Genomic DNA, 23,196 nt, shown 5'->3' with positions numbered 1-23,196 from the left:
AAGAGACCGTGCTTCATGTAGAGGCATCTTAGGCAAGTCTGTTCTAGCCCCAGAAACAATTTTGGTCCATTCTATTTCTGCCCTTTGGTGCCAGACTGTGCTGTTTCAGAGGACTGAACTAGGCCAGGGACTTTTTAGCTCACTATAGAGTAAAGCTTTCTATCAATTTTTGTGGTCATTCAGTTATTTCAGTCATGTCTGACCCTTTGTGACCTCACTTGGGGTTTTCTTGGCAAAGATGGTGGAGTCATTTGCCATTTCTATCAATCAGAGCTGTCTATAGATGGACTGGGATGCCTTGGGAGGCAGTGTATGAATTCCCTGTCTTGGAAAGTGTTCACATAGACTGAATGATGCATGTCATTCTAGAGGGTAATTTTGTCAAGGATGAGACATCAGAGTCATCTTTGCTTTTTCCACCCCTTCATACCTTAGGATAAATCAATTGCTAAGTCTTGCTTATTTTACCTCTGCTATCTCCCATTCACTCCCTCACTTACCCAAGTTCAATCTCACTCATCACCTCTCACCGTTTTATATTAGTCTCCTAACTGGTACTCCTCCTTCTACTCTCACTTCCTCCAATCTATCCTTCACATAGTGGCCAAAATAATTTCCTAATGTCACTCCTTTTGATAAAAAGCTTTTAGTGGTTTCCCAAAGTCTGCAAGATAAAAATACAAATCTGCTTCTGCTTCATCCCATTTAAACCTGCTCTTGGTCTTCACCATAACCTTCAGTCCTTCCATTCTTTTTTATTTTTTAATAGTATTTTAAATTTTTTCCCCCAATTACATGTAAAGATAGTTTCAATATCCATTTTTGTAAAATTTTGAATTCCAAAGTTTTTTCCCCTCCTTCCCTTTCCTCCCCTCTCCCCAAGACAGCAAACAATCTGATATAGGTTACTCATGTATAATCATGTTAAATATATTTCCACATTAGTCATGTTGTGAAAAAAGAATCAGAACAAAAGGGAAAAGCCACCAGAAAGAAAAAAACAAAAAACAAAACAAGTGAAAATAGTATGGTTTTGATGGGGTGCTTGGGTACCTGTGCTTGGACCCCAATTCTAAAATCACATTTCTCTTTAAAAATCACATTTCTCCCTAGCCTCAAAACATTATCGCAGGCAGTTTCTTTCTAGCCCAAGGACACAGCCTGCCCCAGCAACAACCGTTATCTCCCTTTCTGATACAGCAGCCAACAGAACCTATAGAACTCATTAGTCTGAACCAGCTGTGTACTGGCTGAATGGGCTGTGCACTGGGTCATAATGAGGTTTACTACTTACTGACCAATCATATGTATCCTAGACTTAGACATACGTATATTCCATTACATTTATCTTCTCTAACAAAACATTGATGAGAGTAGTCTGGGTATTTCTTAGTCAACCCTGACCATTGGTTGAGTTAGTGATGTTTCAGGCCTAAAACCATACCTCCATGTAGTGCCCCTCCCAGGTTATTTCCCAATGAACTCTGGGTAAAATACCTGTGCAGTTGATACCAAAAGTGTGTGTTCCTTTAAGAACTAACTACTCCTTAACCACTCTCTAATTCCACCCTGAATCACCTAGTTAGCATATTTGGCATATGTTTAACTATGGAATATCCTATATAAACTTTATCTGTACCCCTCTAAAGTTGCAGGTTCCCTAAGAACTCTTGCCTGCTGAAAAGCATAATAAACCTTTACCTTGACCTCAAAAATGCTTGAGTCCTTGAATTCATTCCAGGCAACCTGCCCTGGTACTCCAGTCTTTGTGGAGGGTCTCACCCCCCACCTTCCAGCCCTCATCAGTTTGATCTACATTCAGACTCCACAGTTGTTTCTCTAGATGTGGACAGCATTTTCCATCATGAGTCTTTTGGAATTGTCTTGGATCATTGTGTTGTTGAGAAGAGCTAAGTCCATCTGTCATAGTTAATCATTGCACAGTGTGGCTGTTACTGTGCAAAAATATTCTCCAGGTTCTGCTCACTTCACTCAACATCAGTTCATATAAATCTTTCCAGGTTTTTGTGAAGTTCACCTGTTCATCATTTCTTATAGCACAACAGTATTCCATTACATTGATCTACCACAACTTGACCAGCCATTCCCCAACTGATGGACATTTCCTCAATTTCCAATTCTTTGCCACCTCAAAAAGAGCTGCTATATATATTTTTGTACATGTGCAGTCCCTCCATTCCTACCAGTTTTCCCAGGCCACTACCCCTGCTTTATTTCTGCTTTTCTCTATCTACAACCTTGATCCTAGACTTTAACTTTCCATTATCTTTTAGTCTTTATCCCCTTGCCCCCTTGTCCTGCCAATACTTGGCTCTGGGTTGCCTCCCCTCCATTATCTGCTTTCTTAAATTAAAATCCCCAGTTGCTAAAATCCTCTGCTTGGTTGAATATAGTAATACCACCATGCCAACCAGATCCACTTAAAATTCACATTATCTTATCTCAATTGGTCCCTTGCTGCTATATGTTAAAAAATGTTTATTCTTCCTTGATTGACTCTCTACCCCATTCACCTCAGTGGTTCTTTCTCTGCTGCACAGAAACATCCTCAGATTTACCCTATTCTCAAAAAATATTTATTTGATACTACCACACCCTCAAGCTATGGTCCTATATTTCTTTTCCATTTTACTGCCAAATTCCTAGAACCATCTGCTTGGTGCTTTTACTTTCTCACCTCCCACTCATTTCCCAACCCCTTGTGATCTGGTTTCTCACTCCACAGCTCTACTCAAACTGTTCTTTACAGGTCACCAATGACCTCCTTCTTGGGTGTTAGTTTTGTTACCTGGAAAATGTGGAGGTTGAAATAGATGTCCCCAGAGGTCTCTTTCAGTTCTAATTCCTTCTTCACATGATCCTATGATCTCTTCATTGTTAATTCTGATGGTCTTTTCTTAACCCTCTCCTTATTTGACTTTTTGTCAGCTTTTGATATCGATAACTACCTCCACCTTCTAGAGACTCTTCTCCCTTGATTTCTGGTCTTCACCAGAAATATTGGTACTTTCTCCTGGTTCTCTTTTATCTTTTGACTGTTCCATCTGGTCTCCTTTGCTGGATTATTAATGGCCCACCTTCTGTCTCCTTATCCTAGGTATTTTCTAAGGATTTTCATCACCATGACATAGATGACTCCAAAATCTATATATCCAGTCCCAGTGTCTCTCCTCAGCTCCAGCTCCATTGTTTTTCACTGCCTACACATCCCATAGTCATCTCAAATTTAAAAATGTTCAAAAGAGAATTCAGTATCAATAAATGTGTCCCTTCTTCAGATTCTCTCTTTCTGTTGAAATTGCCACAATATTTCATTTCAGTCAGGTTTATAGCATAGGAGTCATCTTTGACTCTTTCTTTTCCCTTATCCCTTATGTCCAATCAATTGCCAAGGCATCCATTCTGCCTCTACATTTCCCAAATCTGTCATCTTCTACTCTTAGAGGATGGAAGAGATACTCTTCATTATCCCTCACCTCCCCACCCCCCTATTTCCAATCCATTCCTTAGTCTTGTCATTTCTACTTCACAAAATCTCTTGGATGTGTCTTTTTCTCTCTGTTCACAGACACCACCCTAGTTCAGACCTTTATCACCTCTCTGGGGCTACTGCAATAGCCTCCTATCTGCTCCCCTGTCTCAAGTCTCTTCCACTCAGTTGCCACGGCAATTTAAAAAAAAAATATAGGTCTGACCATGGTAGGTGATACAGTGGATAAAATGCTAGTCCTGGAATCAGGAAGACCGGAGTGAAAATCAAACCTCAGATACTTCCTAGCTGTGTGACCCTGGGCAAATCATTTAACCATGTTTTGCCTCAGTTTTCTCATCATAAAGTGAGTTGGAGAAGGAAACAGGGTCATTAAGAGTCAGGCAGGATTGAAATGACTGAACAACCACAAAGTCTGATTGTGTCACCCTCTGTTCAATGAACTCAAATAGTTTCCTATTTCCTCCAGGAGCAAACATACTCTCTTCTGTGTGTCACTGAAGCTCTTTATAATCTTTCCAGTCTTCTTACACTTTTCTCCCTCCCACACACTCTACAACACAACCACCATGGTCTACTTGCAGTTCCTTGAGCATGACACTATATCCCCCATCTCTTTGCCTTGGCCAGGAATGCTTAGTCCCTTCCCTTCCACCTCTTGGTTTCCCCATCATCCTTCAAGACTCAGTTTAAGTCCCACCTTCTTCAAGAGTCCTATCCTATCCCTCACTTTCACCGATTGTGCCTTCCCCTCTCAGATTACCTTCCATGTGCTCTGTATCTTGTATGTACCCAGTTATTTACATGTTGATTCTCCCATTTGAAGATTGGCATTTTGAGGGATAGATGCATGGGTATCATAACAAAAAAAGGGAGGCAGCAGGATATAAGGGAAAGAGCACTGAACTTGTAGTTAGGAGACCCAGTTTTGAATTCTAGCTTTGCCTCTAATTACTGAGATAATCTCTAGAATCCCTTTCATTTATAGGATTCTATTATGTTTCTACAAAGTAGATAATAAGACTAACTGAGGGATATGGACAACGAGTTCTAGTAGAATTACAAGGAAGAAGAGATCGCTGTGCAGAAGTGAGCAGGAGATACAGTCAGGAGCTTTGGATTTTAGTTCAATTTCTGACATTAATTAACTGGGATTTTGACCAAGATAATTAAACTAACCACTTTGGATCTCAGTTCCTAGTAAGTTACTTGGCTGAGAACTTGCTGACTGACTAGAGAAAGACTGGAGCAGCTAAGGGAAGTTCATTGGAAGAACACTGAATCCTGATGTTTTGTGAAGAATTTTCTGTTCTCTAGTTCCATTTACTGTTTGAGAAAGTAAACTTTTCGGAGTTGCTGTGTACACTTCTAAGGTGTCTCTGGGTTGAGAGAGAAACAGAGGGAAAAAGATAGAGAGCATCTGTTTTGCTGTTAGCTATGCTTTGTTATAAGAAGAGATTGACAAAGAAAAATCCCCTTCTTTTTGCAGAGATGAGGAGGTAGGCAGTTCTCATTTAAGGGAATTACTTGCCATGGAAAGACCAGAATACTTTTTCTCAGTGCCTTGTTAAGTATGACTGTGAGCAAAAAGAGCTTGCCATTGTTTATCAGTTCAAAAATAGAAGAGGATAAAAACAAAATAAAATTTATTTTTAAAAAAGAGTAGAAGAGAAATTGTTTAGCCCAGTAGTATACTAATGAGAGCTGGAAGGGAGCAGCTAGCAGAGAAGGGGCTTTGGGTGGTGAAGATTGTTCCTGAAGGGATCAAGGACATCATAGCTTCTAGTCTATTGTTGTAAGTGACTAGGCACATGAGTTACTCACATGCCTCCCTGCTATGTTTCTCCATGTGTATGCCAACTCTCCCCAAGGAATGTTTTATGTACTAGCAAGGGAGTATATGGTATTACAGGTGAATTGTTATATTATGATCATTCCTACTCTTGCCTTGAATATCTGTGATGTATTATTCCTGATTTGAACTTCTAACGAATAAATGTCATGATTTTTCTTGATTTTGCCTTATTATTAAGTAAATGTTTTAGGTTTAAGAGTTAATGTTGGTGCAATGGCTGGTTATTTGTAAGTGAGAAACACACCAGTGGGGGCTAGAGAGTTAGAGAGGAGGGTCCTAGACGTATATCACCCCTATACCTAGGTTATACATAGGATCATGAAAGAGACACAATAGTGAGTCATAGCTGTACTGTGCACCCTTCTCTGAGGACTGTAAGTCTATCAATGGGTATTCATGATGGGGCACGTCAGAGCAGAGAGCAAGAGGAGCAGCTCTGGTCATATACAGGCTACAATATAAAATAAGGTGTTTGGACTCCATAGCCTCTAACTTTCTCTAGTTCTAAACTGATCTTGATTTCTAGCTCTTCATTCTGGAGCCCTGGAATTAATTCTTAGGATTATCCTCCTTCCCAACTCCCAGCTTCTCCTCTAAGTGGATGGCTCCTCCCAGAACCTCCATGTAAGGAGGGCTCCCAAGCCAACCAGGTCTCATTTCTCTCCAGGCTGGCACACTAAGAATTCTCTTATCATGCCCTCAGATCTGGTTCCTTCACCCCCTCACCCTTTTCAGCTTCCTCTGTGTGTTGTCTTCTCCCATTAGAATGTAAGCTTCTCGAGAGTAGGGCCTATCTTTCTTTCTGCTTATGTTTGTATTTCCAGCACTTAGCATAGTATCTGACATCTAGCAAACAATAAATGCTAGTTTTTTCCTTTTTTTAATTTGTTGCTTTTATTTTGACATTCATTTTTTAAAATTTTGAGTTCCAGATTTTCTCCTTTCCTTCCCTCTCATTCATTGAGAAGGAAAGCAATGTGAGATCAGTTATACAAGATCAAGCAAAGCATGATTCCATAATTATTCATGTTGCAAAAAAAGCAAGAAAAACAAATAGAATGAAAAAAATATGCTTCCATCTGTACCCAGAGTTCATCAGTTCTCTCTCTGGAGGTGGACAGCATTCTTTATCATGGGTTCTTTGGAGTCATCTTGGATCATTGTATTGATCAGAATAGATAAAACCTGCACAGTTGATTGTATGATAAACAATAATAAATGTCTATTGAGTGGTTGATCTAGAAATCAACACTATCAGCAGCAGTAGATGTCAGGGCAATAAAGAGGCAGCATGGCTTTGATGCCAAGAAGACCTAGGTTCAAGTCTTGTTGAGTAACTCTGGGAAAGTCACTTAACCCCCTTAATAGGAGCTGTAAAGGCAAGCACTCTAGCATGCCCAGGATGACCTGCTAGTACAGGTTCTTGGATCACCCCTCCATCACAGTCCAGAGCTGGGCTAATCCACTCGAGCCCTGACTCTGGCCATCCCCACCTCCCACAGGCTTGTTTTATTCCCACAGCTGCTGCTCCAACCTCTCTCCTCAGGAGTGCTAGTGGGGTAGGGAGAGAGAAGGAGAGGTTATCTCCCAGGGGCCTTGCTCTGGGCACCCAGGAAACCATTCCCATCACCTGTTTCCCCTCAGGTCACTGCTATTCTGGGGGCTCCACAGAACCATAGCCACCACAACCTGGAAACAATGAACAACTATCCCGGTCCCCATACTTTCCTTTTTGTTTATGCAGATCCTGCTTACTATGCCATATGTAAAGGCAATCACACTGGCATACCCAGGATGGCTGCTAGAACAGGTTCTTAGATCTGCTTTACTAGGAAAGATAGCTGTTTAAGGGGTCAACAATCTTTTTTAATTTTAATTTCATTCACTAGTTCAGGGGAAAAGTCAGCACCCTGAACTTCAGAGAAAATACAAATAGAGATACAAGAAAATATAAGCAGAGAAATAAAGACCAACAAAGAGGGCTCTACTGCCTGAATCAAAGCAACATTGCTAGACATTTTACATATATCCCTAAATGGAGAGAGCCTTTCCTTCTGAGCAGCTGGAGGTCTGAACATATAGCTAGTCTTGACCAGGAAATCACACACACACACACACACACACACACACACACACACACACACACACACACACACACACGGTGTAGAAGTCTTCCTATAAGCAAGCCTTCCCTAAGCAAGCTTCCCTTAATGGCTCCATGTGAGGCCTATTAATGGGTAGGAACATCTTAAATCCCATCAACATTACAGAAGCTCAGGTGGTCAGTTTCCCTCACTTCTCCTGCAGATGTGTTGATATTGTGAGAGGGAAAAGCAATTGTTTGGCACTTCTACAGATGGGCTTCAGGTAACCAAGCCTCCAGCTTCACACTGAGACAGAGGATTATGGCTTCTTTGGATGCACATCAAGGACTACAGACTCTAGGACTCAGACTGAACACCTCCAAAGTACATGCTGCCAGATCAAACCCTGGAAATGAAAAGTGTGACTTTTGACCTTTTAAGGGTATCAGAGCTTTTCTCTTAGTGAAAACCACAGAGCTGTCCTATATGAAACCACTTTAGCCCCCCAACACACCCCCTCCCACATGCACGCACATAACACCTTGAACCCAAGGCTATTTAGTTCCACACTTTTGAAAAACTTCGCTGCTTCAAGATATGGATATTTCAAAGAATAGCTATTGCTCAGTAGGAGCTCCAGCATCAAAAGTTATGCATATTATCCAGAAAACTATGATTAGAAAAGGAGCCGTGCTGATCTAGGATGTGGAAGTGCCAGTGCCAGTACTTTAAAATGTAAAAATATCAAAAGGAAGGTTTCCAGCATATTGGGCAGATCATCTTGGGAGGACTTATGAGAGAGTACAGACAAGAATCTCTCACCAGTACATTTTTGTCCTTCACTGTTGGTTTCCAGACCCTTCTTCTCCACTTTCACCTTATCTTCTTAAGGGACTTTCCTTAATACTCAGTATACTGCACTGAGAAAAGGGATAACTCTGATTCTTCCTTCCCAATCCCAACAGGCATTCTGTGTGACCTGTAGGACCTTACTTTATATCATCCCTTCATCACCTCTTATCTGAACAACTGTTAACACCTTCCTAATTAGAGTCTCAGCTCCTAGTATTTTCCTTCTCTGTAATTCTACATTCATTCAGCTGCCAAAATAATTTTCCAAGAGTGTAAATCTATGTCATTGCCCTGTTCAAGAACCTTCAATGGCTCCCTATTGCCTCTGCAATAAACACCCCAGCTTGGCATTTAGAGACCTCTGTAATCTGGCTCCTCAAACTAGGCATCCTAGATTCCCACCTAAATACATTTATATTCCCTCAAGATTAGAATATATTCTCTCCTTAGGTCCATTTCATAGAATCCCCAAATTTCTTTCTCACATTGTTGTGTACATAATGACCTATTTACATTTTGGATTCTTTTCTACTCCTTATCTCCCTAAAATAAACTCCTTGGAGCAAAGACTTTTTCATTTTTCTTTGTATCACCAGCACCTACCATATAGTGCTTTGAACAATATCTTATGCATAATAGGCATATCATAAATTTAAAAAAAAATTTGTGTTAGATAAATAAACCATTTACTTCTCTGAACTTCAGTTTTCTCATCTGTAAAATAGGGTTTTTGATAACGATACTTCTATAATGATACTCCCTTTATCTCAGAGTTTTGCTAAAGAATGTGCTTAAAATTTTTTATGTTTTTTATTTTTAATTTATATGTTGTCATGATCATTCCCCAGTAGGGATTCTTCTAGCTATAGCCGTGACAGGACGGTAAGCTCACCATTCTTCTCTGCCTTATCTCTGCAGGTACAATCTTTACACAGTTCACCCAGAGTCCTTCACTGGCTAATTAAAAATTGGTTTCCCTACATTTGGGCCTTGCCTGACAGTCCCCTAGCAGAGCTAGTTCTCAGTAAATATTTCACAAGTCAGCAAAGTTTCTATTTAGAGTTTAAAGCCTTGTCTTTCTGTGAACCTTTTAATCCTTCCTTAGATACCTTTCTGCTCAGATATTCAGTGTCCTCTCCTTTCCTCCTGCAAAGCTGTCCCACGGGAGAAAGTCTAACTCTTTCACAGGGAGGGGTTTATGTGAATAAATGACTGATAAGATTTAAAGTGACTCATTAAAATTATTTGGTACTGGTTAAAAAACCAAAAAGTAGATCATCAGTAGAACAGCTCAGATAAGCAAGAATCAGAGATAATAGAACTCAATAAACCAGGGTTTGATGAACCTGAGAGCACAAATTCCTTGGGAGAAAAACTCTATTGACAAGAATTTCTGGGAAAACTGAAAAGCAATTTGGCAAAAAATGGATTTAGACAAGTGCTAAAAGGATATATGATTTCAATATAAAAAAGGCCACATTATAGGAAAATGGATGGAAGTATCTTTTTGAGCTCCATGCCTATCTATGTTGTATGCCTCTTGTTCATATCTCCTCAAAAGTTCACGCACGGTGTCTGTCTACCCATACTTCCTTTCCTTTTTCTGACATCCTCAGGGTTTCAGTGGAGCATTGTTATCCTTCTCTCACCATGTGACCAGCCTATATTTTCTTTCTCATTGTGGCATACAGATGGCCCTTGCTTTTTAAAGGCAATGCCAGTGGAGTGTGAGCTCTGGAATGGCTGGAAAGGTCCTGAGAATAGACTGTCTGTTTTCTAAAAGTAAGATGAGCTAATGCACCTAGAGAGGTACATCTCCAGTAGGCTAGCCACCTGGTGATGAAACTTTTTTTGGCTATGACAACCCATGACAGAGGAAGTTCTAAAAAATAAAAGGAATAATTTTAATTACTTGAATTTGAAAAGTTTCTCCATAAACAAAATCATACAGTTAGGATAAACAAAAAAAAGTTAGGATAAAAATGAAAACCTCAAATTTTGGGGAAAAAAATCTTTGCATCAAATATCTAAAGGTTTTGATAACTAAGATATTTGTGGAATTAACATATAATAAATGTACATTTGCCTAAAAAACTTTTACAGAGAATTCACATAAGGCAAGTACTCACATGGAGGTGAGAAGAAGCGATACAAGGACACTCTCAAGGTCGCTCTGAAGAACTTTGGATTGCTTGCATGACATGTGAGACACTGGTAAAGGACCATCGGGCATCAAAGAAGGTGCTGCGCTCTATGAGCAAGGCAGAATTGCAGCAGCTCAAAAGAAACGTGGGATGTGCAATTTGGAGACATTTCCACTTCAAATGTTCATGTGAACCATTTGTGCCCAAGTTGTGGTAGAGCCTTCCAAGATTGTATTGGTCTGATCAGCCACAGTCTTGACTCCAATATGGTGATGTCATTTTGATTCTCTTCAAGAACAAAGGATAACAACCAACCAACCTAATATTTTTATGTAATTAACAAAAATATTTAAGACCAGTAGCCATTCCCCAATGAGTAGGTGGTCAAAAGATATAAACAAATAGTTGTTAAAAGAATAGCAGACTTATCCCCAAATCTCTATTAATAAGATAATTTAGATTAAAACAATTTTGAGGCTTCATCTCACACCCAACAATTTGGCAAAGCTGACAAAAGATGAACATGATAATTGCTGAAAGGGCAACAGGAAGACAGGTATATTATATAAAGTAATATGGAAACATGTACCATATTGGTAGATTTTTTTAAGTTGGTCTAATCATTCTAAGCAACTTGGAGTTCTGCTAAAAAATGATTACAATATCTTTACTTTGAGACCCAGAATTCCTGCTGCTAGATATGTATACAAAAGAGGCCAAAGATAGCTAGAAGGATCCCATGTGTACCAAAATATTCACACTTTTTGTGATAGCAAAGAACTGCGAACAAATTAGGTATCCATTGACTAGGGAATGGTTAAACAAACCTGCAAATAATGTAATATTACTGAACCATAAGAAATGAAAAACATGAAGAATTCTGAGAAATATAGGAAAACATTTTTGATAAGATATGGAGTAAAGTGATCAGAACTAGGAAAACAGTATATATAATGACACAAACAGTATAAATGGGAGGGAAGCAACCCAAGAAAATAAAAATGAATGACTAAAAAACTGGTACATTAATGTAATAGGTTATAGCTGCAGCGTAAGAAATGTTGAATAGGAACAATTCAGAGAGTAATGGGAAGGCATACAAACTGATACAAAGTTAAGTAAGCAGAACCAGAAACGTAATACACCCCAAGACTACAACTTTATAAATACAAGGAACAAAAAGACTGAACTTAATACTGGGAAATCATAATGGCCAAACTGGGCCCTTAGAAAAAGTTGAGAAAATGTACCTTCCTCATTTCATTGCAAAGGCAGCAAATTACAGATATGAAATCTTGCATATATTTACTGTCAAGACAGTTAATGTATTGATTAATTTCACTAAACTTTTTTCTTTTTAAATTCTAATTACAAGAGAAAAATCTTGGGGTGGGGGGAGGGATATATTCAGAAATTAAGGTGATGTTAAATTACAATGCATCAATAAAAATATATCTAAAACACATTTTAAAAGACCAAAAGTATTATTCCTTTGGGTGGGACTTGAATTTTAAAAGAAGACCAAGGGCTTAAATCAAAGGAATGAAGTCCTAATGGTGGGATTTATGGCATCAGGGAGCAAGTGAGGGAGGAAATGGAAAAGAGAGGTGAGAAAGCACTTTCCTAGTGTTTCTGAAATCTGACATATGTGTTGCCAGCCATAACCTGAAGGATAAATGGAAGAAGAGGGCTAAAGAACTGGGGTGATGGTTATTCTCCCAACAATCTGAATACAGTGATAAGACAGATGGAGGGGGAAGATAGAAGTTGGTGGCAATGTGTACCCCAAAGACCTAATGTTTTGCATGGAATTCCTTACCGCTGTCAGTAAAATGAAATACTCCCCTCCCCACCCTGAAGGCTTAGGGACCCTCTTACCTTTTCCAACCAGTCAGTCAACTTGTCAGTCAGTCAATAGATAGTAAGTGTATACTATATGCCAGGCATTGTGCTAAGCACTGGGGATACAAAGAGAGACAAAAAACGTTCCCTGACCTCAAGGCGCTTACAATCTAATGAGGTAAAACAAAACATAAAGAAAGCTAAAAAAGCAAAGGTGGCAGGTAGATGGAGGAAGGTACCAGATGCTGGGGCATGATAGAGAAGTCCAGAGAAGGAGAGTCCGGTGGGAAACGAAGAGATGCCCAGCCTGGGTATGCTCCTTCAATGCATCTTCTGAGAGGAGCTCTCTGTTCTCCTTCTTCCAAGTATTAGGAGGGAGGAACCCCAGGTGCAGGGGGTATTGATGAGGAGGGAGATCTAGGGCTGAACTGATCTTAAAGTATGAAAAGGGACCTGGGGCATGATGAAGGAGCCCAGAGGAGTGTAACTAACTGTATAGGAAATTTTAAAGACTGAATGTATTACAACTTTGCTTTCTTGAAGGCCCCAGGGTGATGATTCTATAAGAACCAAGGCTGGAAGTTTTATTGGATAATCACAGCATGCTGGATCTGATAAGGAAAGAGCCCTGTTTGTTATGACAACCAAATGCAGAGCTGTATTAGTTCATTAAAGGGGCTTGGCCATTTACTGTCATCTGGTTGTCATCTGTGCTTTTCCAAACTCTTTTATCAGTTCAGCAAAATAGCTGTGCATGTAAGATTAAAAAAAATTTTTTTTTAATCCAATCTCCAAGGATAAAACAACTGGAGTTGTCCATGCATTACTACAATTGTACAAAGAATCACAAAAACATCAGAGTGGCAAGGAACCTTAGGGATCATTTAATCCTCTCACTTTACACATGAGTAAGGCCCAGAGTGAGGAAAGTACCAAAAGCCATATAGCTAGTTAATCCCCAAAACAGCACTAGATGTTTAAAGATCATGGACTGGAACAAGAATGAGCAATGGTTTTTCTAGTGAGAGCTACTGACCCAGAAAAAAAATCAATTGAACAACAGATGACCACACAAATAAAAAAATTTAGAGTATGATTTACTTTTCTTTATTTATAAAAGGTATTGATGTTTTTTGCTTAATACATTCCCAAATCATTCCTCTTCCCAACTTCCACATTGAATCCTGCCTTGTAACAAAGAAAAAACAATTATACAAAACCAATCCATGCAACAATTACTTTGATGGTATATGTACCAGTTCACACCTGTAGTCTCCCACCTTTGTCATGAGAGGAGAAAAATATATTTCATCAGCTATTCTGCCAGAACAAAGCTAGAAATGATAATCAGCTTCTGGTGATTTTCGGTATAATTTTCAGTTTACGTTATTGTAGTCATCATGTATATTGTGATTCTGGCCACTTCATTCCTCATAAGTTCATACAATCATCAGTCACTAAAGAAGCATTTAGTAAGTGCCAGGAACTCTGCTAACTGCTGGAGATTCAAAGAAAAACAAAATCAGTCCTTGTCTTTAAGGAATTTTTATTCTAATGAGGGAAACAGCATTTAAATGATGGGACAAGAGGGAGAGACAGAGACAGAGAGAGACAGAGGGAGAGGAGAGGAGAGGGAGAGACAGAGAGGAAAGAGACAGAGACAGAGATAGAGATGGAGGGAGAGGGAGAAAGGAAGAAGGAGAGACGGGGAGAGAGAGAGAGTGGGGTGAGATGGGGAGAGACAGAGAGAGAGAGAACAGAGAGAAGATAGATTTTCTGAGAGGGGGAGGCAATATCAGCTGGGAGGAGTAGAAAAGGCCTCCTGAAGAAAAGGGGATTTGAGCTGAGTCTTGAAGGAAGGCAGGAAAATTTAGAGGTGAAGGTGAAAAGGTAGACTATTCTAGGCATTGGAGAGAGTCAATGAGAAGGCATGGAGATGGGAGATGGAAGATCCTGTTCAAGGAATAGCAAGGGGACCACTTTGGCCAGTTCATGGCTTGTGTGGAGGGCTGGAAAGCAAGAGAAGACTGATAGCAGGCTATGAAGAACTTTAAATGCCAGAGTTTATATTTGATCCTGGAGGTAATTGTTATCGTTCAGTCATTTTTCAGTCACGAGTGGTTTTTTAGGACCACATTCAATAGATACTAGAGTGATTTGCCATTTCCTTTTCCAGCTCATTTTATGGATGAGGAAACTGAGGCAAACAGGGTTAAGTGACTTACCCAGGTCATATAACTAGAGAACCTTTGAAACTCATTGAGCGTGTGTGTGTGTGTGTGTGTGTGTGTGTGTGTGTGTGTGTGTGTGTGTGTGTGACATAGTCAGACCTCAGACCTATGTTTTAGAAAAGTCACTTTGGTGTTGAAGTAAAAGATGGACTGGAACATGAAGACTTGTTAGAAGGTTACCTAAGTAGTATGTGTGAGGGGTTCTAAGCTGTGTGAATGAGAGAAGGGAACATGGAGGAAAGATCTTGTAAAGGTAAAAAATGACAAGTTTAGGAGCAGGTTGCATATGTAGAGAGAGTGAGGAGGAGCAGAGAACACCACCAAACTCATGAGTCTGAGTGACTTGAAGATGGTGGCATCCTTGACACTAATAAGAAGCTGGGAAGAAGGAAGAGTTTGGAAAGAAAGATGATGAGTTATGTTGAGTCTGACATCAAACCATGGGACTTGTTCAAGATGTCAAAGAGGTAGTAGCACATTAGAGAAGACAAGGCTGCATGTAAAAGACAGATTTCAGAATCATCGACAATGGAGATGATACTTGAACCTCTGGGCACTGATCACCCACCCAGCAGGAAGAGAAAAGTGCCCAGGCTAGGGCCTTGGGACGTACCCAAGTTAGTGGTTACAAGGATCAAGAGCTGGCAAAGAAGCCTGAGGAGTGGTTGAACAGGTAGTAGAAGAACCAAGAGAAAGGCTAGTGTTAGAAAAGCCTGGAGAGGAGAAAACGATCAATGTGCCAAATGCTACAGAGAATTCAAAAGGAAAGAAGACTGGAAAAAACCCCATTAGATTTGGCAATTCATTAGTTTTTTTTTCTAATGATGCAATAATTTTTTATTACATACATAGAGGCAAACAAACTTAATTGGATTCCTGGGAAAATTCTAGAATGAATCATTAAAGCGATGGCTGGCAAACATGTGGAAAGGTAGAAAGGTGTGATTATGGAGAACTGTCATGGCTTCACCAAAAACAAATCATTCCAGGCAAGTATTATATCATTTCTTGATAGGATAGTTAAACTAGTTGATGAATGGAATTCTGTGGACATAATTTATAGCAAAGTTTTTTTTTATAAATAGCCTATTTATCTTTTATTGTGAAAAAGACATAAAGATATGGATCATATGATGGTATGGATGACTGGATGAAAAGAGTAGATGTTGTTAATAGCTCAATGTCAATTGAATGTGGAATACCCAAGGGATGTGCATGGCTCCATGTTTTCACCTTTTAATCAATGACTTAGGGAGCACATGCTCATCAACTTTGTAGAGGACACGAAGCTGGGAAGGATTGTTAACATGTTGTATGACAGTGATGTTCCAAAGGGATTTTGGCAGTCTAGAGCACTGGGTTGGATCTAATAAGATAAGATTCCAAAGAGAAAAATATAGTGCTAGGTTGAGGCTGCTAGGTGCAGTAGAAAGAGCATTGGGTGTGGAATCAGAAAAACCTAAGTTCACATGTGGCCTTAGATACTTACTAGCTCTATGACCCTGGGAAAGTCATTTTATCTCTGCCTCATTTCTAAGTTCACATGTGGCCTTAGATACTTACTAGCTCTATGACCCTGGGAAAGTCATTTTATCTCTGCCTCATTTTCCTCATCTGTAAAATGGGGATAAAAATAGCACCTACATCTTAAGGTTGACATGGGGATCAAATGAAATAATTGTAATTCACTTAGTATAGTGTCTGGCACATAGCAGGCCCTATGTAAATATTAGCTACCATCACTATTATTATAATAAAATTACTTAGATGATATGCCCATCAGTTTTATATATAGTATATACATGGTACATAGTAGGTGCACTATAAATGTTAACTATCACTTTTGTTATTAAAGTTATTTGTTATTAAAGGTATTATTTGTTATTAAAGTCTTGTACTTGGATATGAAAAAGCAGCTTCACAAGTATATAAGGTAGGGGAGAAATGGTTAGGTAGCAGTTGTTCTGAAAAAAGATCTTGAGATTGTAAGTCAGCAATGCAAAAATAAATCTAATGCAACCTTGAGCTGCATTAAGAAGGTATAGCTTTCAAGAACAGGAAAATAATAGTCCCACTGGACCCTGCCTTTATCAGTACTGTAGTATTGTTTTAGTTCTGGGCTCCTGAAAAAGGCATTGGTAAGCTGGTGTTTCCAGAGGAACTCAAGGGCCTTGTGTTAATGAGAACCTTGACTCATATTTTATTATTAAAAAACCTGAGTACATTAGTCAAGAGCTCTTTCTTCCATTCCCCTCCTCATCTCACATCACTCAGATACCTTCCACCATTACTTCCCTCATCCCTGTCCCACATGAAGAGGTGGCTCTTCTAGCCAAGGCAAACCCTTCTACATGCACAAGTGATCTCAGTCCATCCCATCTTTTCCAGGAGATTGTCCCCTCTATCATCCCCATTCTCTAATTAATTCCCAATCATTCCTTCTACTGGTTGCTTCCCTACTGCCTACAAACACACTCATGTTTCCCCCATTCTCAAAAATCTCTCACCTGATCTGTCCATCCTGTTTCTCCTCCCTTTTGTAACAACTTCTTGCAAAGTCTGTCTGGAATCAACTCCTCCACTTTCTTCCTCTCACTCTTTTTTTACAAAGTTTGGCCTCTGACCTCCTCTTCAACCACCCTCTCCAAATGAACTCTCCCACCGCCCCCACCGTAGTCAATGATCTCTTAATTCCCAAATCTTTTCTCAATCCTCATCCTTCTTAACATCCTTCTCTGAAGCCTTTAACAATGTTGATTGTCCATTTTTCCTTGAAATGCTCTGCTCCTCAGTCTCCTCTGTCAGATCTTCCATCCAGGTTATTCCTATTAATTGTGAGTGTCATTTAAGACTACTCCCCATATGATGGGCATTCACGATTTCCAGGTTTCTGCAATCACAAAAAGTGCCCTTGTGAATGTTTTGGTATATATGGAGTATTTCTTTCTGTCTTTGATCTCTTTGAGATATATGCCCAGTAGTCAGGGTAGCATAACTTAGTGACTTTTCCCCTATATAATTTTAATTGTTCCCTAGAATTTGCTATATAAAATGTTCAGCTCACTTACTTTTAAACTTTGAAGCAGGGAGCCTAAATTTCATTCAGTAAGTCAGGGAGGGAGTATGGTATAATGAAAGGCATCTAGAGTTAGGAATAAAGAAGCCTGGGTTTTAACTGAGTACTCCAGGTTCTGTGTTTTTCAATGCTAATGCTGCCACTGATTACTTGTCTGACAGGAAGCCACCTCATCTCACTAGAGCTCAGTTTCCTCATTTATAAAATGAGATGCTCTAATTTGCTTCAGCCCAAGAAAGCAGTGTATTGTTTTTAAAAAAAGTGTAAAAAGTTATTGTGCTGTTTCATTTAGCAAAAAAAAAAAAAAAGTGGACAAAAGGGTTTTCCTGTGTATCAAAATTTGGCTATAATTATGTCATTTCTGTTGATAGAAAAAAGTAAATAAATTTCTTCAACTGAAAAAAAAATGAGATGCTCTATAATTCTGTAATGTTATTATTTGACAACTAATACAAAAATATACTTCAAGCTTATATTATGGCCAGTTAATAAGGTGGTGGAGAGAGAGAAAGCGTGGGGAGAATAGAGAAGAGGAATATAAAAGGAATGAAGGAAAAAGATGTATAGAAAGTGGAAAAAAAGATGTAGGTTAGAGAGCATCTTAAAGGAAGATGTTTAAAAGAGATGGACAGAAACAGAAAGGGGGAAGGAGGCTAATCTAAGATTAGTAGTAGTCACCCATTAAATTGTAAGTTCCTTGAAGGCAGGGACTGTCTTTTCCCTCTTTTTGTATCCCCAGAATTTAGCACAGTGACTGGAACCTAGTAGCTCTTAGTAAATATCTACTGAATTAATGAATTGACTTCAGTTCAGTTCTTTGGTGCCTCACCTCTTGTTATATGCAGTCATTTGAAATGTTGATTTTGTGGTTACCCATTCTTCTTACATCTTTATTTTAGAAGGGGATAGCCAGTGTCGTCAAAGTTATAGGATTATATAATTTCAATCTCCATCTTCCCAAACTCAAGCAGGAGAGTCAGCTCTTATTCTTGCACAGGAGGTTTCCCTCCTCAGACAAAGAGTCCCTTGTCCATGGTAAACATGGGAAAGTGCTTGGAGAATAATGAGTATATCATTAGAAACTGTGGTGTGAGGAGTTTCCATTGAGTTGAAACAGCACTCAGTTTGAAGTCAGAAATCCTGGATTCAAATCCTGGTTCGGCTTCTTACCTGTTGATCTAAGTCAAGTCACTTCTTCAGTTTCCTTTACCTGTAAAATGTCAGACTTGAACTAAATAACAAGAACTGATGTTTACGCTGTATGGTCTTTTAAGATTTACAAAGTACTTTATAGATATCATCTTATTTGATCCTCAGAATAATCCTAAGAGGTAAATGTTATCATTCTTCATTCCTTCCTTTCTCTATCTCTTTCTTTCTTTCTCTAACAGATGAAGAAACTGAAACAGAGAGAAGTCAAGGGTCTCTTTGAGTCACACAATCAGTAAGAGTCTAGGGTCAGATTTGGACCAGGTCTTCCTGAAGTTGCCCTGACTTCAAGTCAAACACACTTTACACTACTCTGTGAGACAGATGTTCTCTGATCCATGGCCCCCAGTGGTGATGAGAGCTCTCAGATAGTTTGCCTTGGATAGAACATATCTGGAGTGATATGCTTAGTTCTAGGAGACACATTTTAGGAAGAATGTTGAAGTCTAGAAAAATGTTTCCAGAATCGTGGGGGACTGGAGACCATGCTACTCAAATGCCAAATGAGGAAACTAGGGGTGGTGTGCTTAGAGAAGAGGAGACTTGGTAGGGTGGGAAGAACCTGTCAGTTGTCTTTAAGCACTTGAAAGATTGTCAAGAGGAACTCAACATAATAACATTTAAATTTCTATAACGAGCAAAAAAAACCCCAAACCAACAGCAGTATGCAGGGTTCTGGGGATACAGAGAAAAAGGAAATAATTCTTTCCTTTAAAGAGGGGGAAACATGATTTCTTGGGGGAAAAAGATTAAACTCATTTTCATTGACCTCAGAGGGAGACAATAAGTAGAAGTTACAGAGACTTTTTAGACTTGAAGTTAAATAAAAATCTTCTTAACATTTAAAAAAAAATTGAGCTCTGTGATTTTGTCAATATAATGAGCTTCTGGGGGAGCTTTTCCCACCAGAATTAACAACAGATTAACAACACCTCTCTAATTTGTTTTAGAGAGTTGCGTGGTATATTGAGAAGCTGCAATATGCCCATGGTCATCAAGGGTGCAGTCCATTACAATTCCCAGATAGTTTTCAAATTTAAACATGACTCTTTTCCTGTTCTATTGCCATTTTTTAGGTGTCACAGGTAGATTTTGAACCCAGGTCTCCTTGACTCGAGGACCTGCTCTGTATCAATTATACCACACACTTTCCTTCTCCGTGATCTGGAGTGTCCAAAAGTAGAATGGGATGCCTTAGGACAGGGATGGGGAACCTGTGGCCTCAAGGCCACATGTCTTCCCTTTTTCCCTTGGAACAGGGGCTGTGTTCCCAGGTATAAAGGTACACAGGTATTTCAGTCATAGATGTCTTGCTGCTTTGAACTCCAGCCCAGTTCACAGCTGAAATACATTCCATGATGAATCACATAGGCTTTCGCACCTTTCAGTACTGAGCCAATTAGGCACTGAGTCATATGGGTTTGTGATGCCTTCTGGCTCCAAGCCTATTTGTTGAAAACTATATATACTGGGAGGTTGGTATTTTATTTTGGGGCTCACTCATGGGAAGAAAGCTTCTTTGTGACTTGGCAGCCAGTTAAGGGTCCCCCCAGCTTTGTGAACCCAGATGCTGGTGAACTCAGATGTTGGTGCTTCCTGGTCTGGTGATGTATGTACCTTTACCTTGTTTAGACAGTTGGCCCTGTCAGTCAGATTCTTTCTTGGATACTTCTCTCTACTTACATATCTTTCTCATTGTTTAATTAAAGTAAGATTACTATCTCCTTTGAAGATGTATTTCCTTTAGAAAAACAGATCAAGAACCTGTGTTAGCAGCCCTCCTATGTGCTTGTGTTATTGGTCTTCAACCTCCACGTGGCTGCTAGTAGTATTTCTGCTACAGATGTCTAAGGTCATTTTTGGTTAGAAAGTCTAAGACTTCAAGAGGAAGGAGTAATAAGAAATTCAGGTTGAACTGAAGAAGGAATTTCCTACCATTGAAAGTTGATAAAGTAAATGACTAAAGGAGGCCAGGCATATCCTGATTTCCACTGAGATAGGTACTGGGTCTATGATTTTGTTGGTACAGGGAATTTTCAGGGGAGGAAACTCCCACTACCAATGAAGGTTGGCAACTTTTATAACATATAGTCTTAGAGAGTTGCCAGTAGCACCGAGACATTCCTTCCTATAAGTCTTTAAAAAGTATGTATTTTATGTGTTCTTGTTCTCCATTATAATTAGGCATATGTTTCCAGATCTTTTCCCAGTAGTAGTGATGAGTATGTGCTGAGACCCTTACACCCCATTACATGTATTTATAAAATAGATAATTCAGGACTAGAGGTGTCCACAGAGAGCTAAGTCCAACCCCTAACAGGCTAGAAAAAAGGAACTGGATTCTTTTTTCAGGATAATGGAAAAAAAGAAACTTCATTAGATGGCCCAAGGCCCTTTCCAGCACTTAGATTCTATGACTCTGATGGATGACTTGGCAGGATCCACCCCTGGTGTTCTTGACAAACCAAAATGACAGAAATAGCCCTATGCACGTAGACTATTGACGACAGCCTGATCAAGTTCACACAGGTCTTCAGAGAAGGCAAATTGATTTTTCTCAACAGGACTCCGACCCCGAAGGTATACGATGGTTCAAGGCATGCTGAGTTCACATTCATTTGCAGCCCAGGTAAACTGTTTCCTACATCTGTACGTAATCCTTGGTTAAAGACCATAGGGACATGACTGTACTAGAACTTACCTCCTTAAAGTTACATGCTCTGCCCTGGGCCAAAGCACCTGTTAGATTTGGCTGGACAAATACCAATGACTTTGAACTGGAATGCTGATAAACTAGAATATTAATGAGCTCGGGAAGAACCCAAGTGGCTGTTAAGTATCCAGAGGCATCTAGATTCCACAGCTGACTCTTCCATTGATTCACCGGATGACCACTGTGATTTCATCTCTCTGGGCCTCACTTTTTTCATCTGTAAAATAGAGATTTGACTTTCCTGTCACAGGATAGAGATGAGACTAATTAAGGAAGTGGAGAGGACTGTGAAGCATTTCCATGCTGCTTATCCCAATCATTCATTTAATAGCTTGTTGAAAAATTTGAGGAAACTGCTCACTGTGTTTAAAAGATCAAGATGTTTTAGCTGTTGTTCAGCTGTAAGATTGTGAAAGACCTCACCCGGAAGAAATGCAGAGGGGAGTTTTCTCAAAAACATTTAAGTACTTGCTCTAGTGAGACTCTCCATTTACTTAGTTTTATAGGTGAAATGAAAAATAACTTACCTGAGGTCTACCCAGCTGACATAATGAGAAGCACTTCCCAGGTTTGTGGTGAAGTTAAATGGCCACATCAATACGAATGATTAGGATTCTGGCTTTATCACCTGTGGCAAATCAAATTAACCTCTCAGAGCCTCAGTCTGTGTACGTCCTTTGAGGCAGCGGCACCACGGTTACGTCTACACTCCATGGAAATCAAAGAAAGAGGAAAGGGACCCATATGTACAGAAACATTTATAGCAACTTTTTGGAAGCTGAGGGGATGTTCATCAGCTGGGGAATGGCTGAATAAATGATGGTGACAGAATACTGTTGTGCTGTAAGAAATGACAAGGGGGGATGGTTTCAGAAAAACCCCGAGAAGACTTGTGTGAACTAATGCAAAGGGTAGTAAGCAGAACCAGGAGGAAAGACTTAGCAACTCTGTTTAATACATTGCCTCACTACAATTTACTTTTTTACACTTTACTTTATCTACTTCCGGATGAAGAAATGGACTCAGTATAGATTGAAGCATAATTTTTTTCTCTTTAGTTTTATTGCTTCACCCCCCCCAAGATGGCTAATGTGGAAATATGTTTTGAATGACTTTATATGTGAGAATGGGTATCTCATGTTCGAATGCCTTCTCAATGAGTAGGGGGAAGGGCCTGCAGGAGGGAGAGAATTTGGAACTGAACATAAAAATTAAAAATAAGAAATATAATATTATATATATATACACATATTTTAAAAAGCTGCTGTGGTGAGTGGAAGAAAAATATCAGTTAAGGAAATGTAACAAGATAGGCTTGCTATAGTGAGAGCACAGTTGAGATCATACAACATAAATTTGTAGTGGACCCACTCAGACATCATGGTTTTGTGATTTCCTTCATCTTTGTTTAGCATCCTGTGGATAGGAGGAAATGCAGAGCATAGTGAGAATAATCCAAGGCTAGGGCTTGGCAGGTATGAGCAGCAAGGGTACACAGGACTTGAGAAGGGAGGACGGTACAATATGGTAGACCTGAACTGGTTCTCCAAGGGCTCAATCAAAGGGAGGAGAGGATAGCTGGTACAAGGGAGATGACCTGAGGAAGAGCTAGGGGTGCATCAGAGGTCACAGTGAGGATGAAAAATAGGGCTATGGAAGATAAGGAACGACGAAAGATT

This window comes from Notamacropus eugenii, chromosome 4 (assembly GCF_028372415.1).
Source record: "Notamacropus eugenii isolate mMacEug1 chromosome 4, mMacEug1.pri_v2, whole genome shotgun sequence".
Taxonomy (NCBI): domain Eukaryota; kingdom Metazoa; phylum Chordata; class Mammalia; order Diprotodontia; family Macropodidae; genus Notamacropus; species Notamacropus eugenii.
Note: the sequence above shows the minus strand (reverse complement) of the source record.